Below are 1,796 nucleotides of genomic sequence, written 5' to 3'. Positions count from 1 at the left end.
GACATGTGGCAAGTCTGATAGAAAGTCTTTTGTGATTTCCTTCTTTCTCTTAAAAAATAATGACACGAAAAAGTCATTAATTTTATTTAAATTTTTAATGTGTGGTTTGTTCGTTTTTACCTCTGTGATGTCCAGAACTCTGGTAGCCATCCTGGGACACATGAGGAAGCTACCCTAAAGGACTCAACAATGTCCTGAGAATAGCAGAGTGGAAAAGAGAAAGAACCCAGAACCCTAACAAAATTGTTGACTTGATTTAAACCTGTACCTCCGCTTTCCTTTAAATAAGACAATAAAAACTTCTGGTTTACATATTTTGGATTGGATTTTCTTTTATTTGAAGTCCCAAATTACCTGACATTTGGTCTATGAAATAAGATTTGCTCGTAGATGTTTTAAACACCTAGAAATAATTTTTCTTATAGGTCAAGAAATAGGGTTTCTGGCCTCATTATGGGATGTAGGAAACAAGAAAGAATATCACTCCATACTTATGACCAAAAAAAAGCTAGATAATTTACAAAATTACAACTTTTCTTGAATCTGTTACAGAGCTGTGGTCACAGGGCAAACAACTAGCTTAAGAAATGCAAACAAAGATGCCTCCAAGAAGAGCACTTGCTTAGCTACAGCAAAACACCAGATGCTATACAAGCTGGTTAAAAGAAAGAAAGAAAGTTAGTTAAGGAAGAAAGAAAGTTAAAGAAAGTAAGGAAGGGAGGAAAAGAAAAAGAAAGAAAGAAAATTGGCTAAAAAAAAATTTTTTTTTCAGCACCAGAATCTTTTTAATAACAAGGCAGGATCTGGCGTTACTTTTTGTAGCTGATGCTGGCCTTGCTGCATCTGGCCTGTTCCAGCTTTCAGCTCTTGGATTGCACAAAGGGTTTGGTGTGGCTGTGTGGGGTCCCTGGAGCCTTGCCAATATACCCCTATACCTGTGGGCACTTTCATGGACCAGAGAGTAAGACGGTGCCACAGCCCTTGGGAGAGTCCAGGCCAACTGGTCAAATATGAAGATCTTGCCCCCAGCTTTGTGGATGTGGCTACAGTCATGACTGCTCACACACAGTGCACACATCTTCAGTTTGGGCACCTCCTACCACACACATTGGTTACAGTCCCTCAAACCACCACTGTTCTGTCTTTCTGGCCAGGAAGCTTCATTTTCTGGATCATCCAGGAGAGGAACCGAGGTGCTGGTTGGTATGACTCATGAACGACCTCTTCAACACAACTTCAATCAACAACTTGGTTAAAAGTGGAGTTAGTTCGCTTGGCCAGAAACCCATACAGCTTGACCAACAGTCTCAGGTAGATGTCCTGGATAGGAAGATCCTTGTGCCAAACCTTTTGATCTTTGTTGTGGCAAATGTAGGCAACATGATTGAACCTCCTACTCAGCCAGGTCCAGAAAACAAACAAACAAAACTGACTAAAATTGTTAATGAATGCAGAATGGTCCATTGTGAGAGGATAGGGTATAGAGTGTAAAATGAAAGCAGAGAACTGCTGAGATCCACAGATAGAGAGGAATTCTCACCCATTCGCAGACCCTTTTCACAGACCTCACTGAGTGTGCATGGGAAAACCAAAAACAGAATGAGTCTGAAGAAACATCCCTTGTGGTACAGACTTGGAGAAGAAAAGAGCAACCCCTGAGGTGAAGGCATGAAGATTTGCCCATATCCTTCTCTCTTGTCTCCTACAGTCTTATCCCACTGGAAGGGCATTACACCCTGTTACCCTCAAGATATAGATGAAGGCATATTGCAGGTGAGAAAAGGAACAGAAAAACC

The 1,796-nt window shown here is 41.0% G+C and overlaps 1 pseudogene; it reads right to left on the bottom strand.

The window, feature by feature from the left end:
- Positions 1–809: 809 nt before the first annotated feature.
- Positions 810–1,464, bottom strand: LOC122890891 (annotated as a pseudogene).
- Positions 1,465–1,796: the final 332 nt, after the last annotated feature.

This window comes from Neovison vison, chromosome 12 (genome assembly GCF_020171115.1).
Source record: "Neovison vison isolate M4711 chromosome 12, ASM_NN_V1, whole genome shotgun sequence".
In the NCBI taxonomy this organism is placed as follows: Eukaryota; Metazoa; Chordata; class Mammalia; order Carnivora; family Mustelidae; genus Neogale; species Neogale vison.
This window is presented reverse-complemented; position numbering and strand designations above follow the sequence as displayed.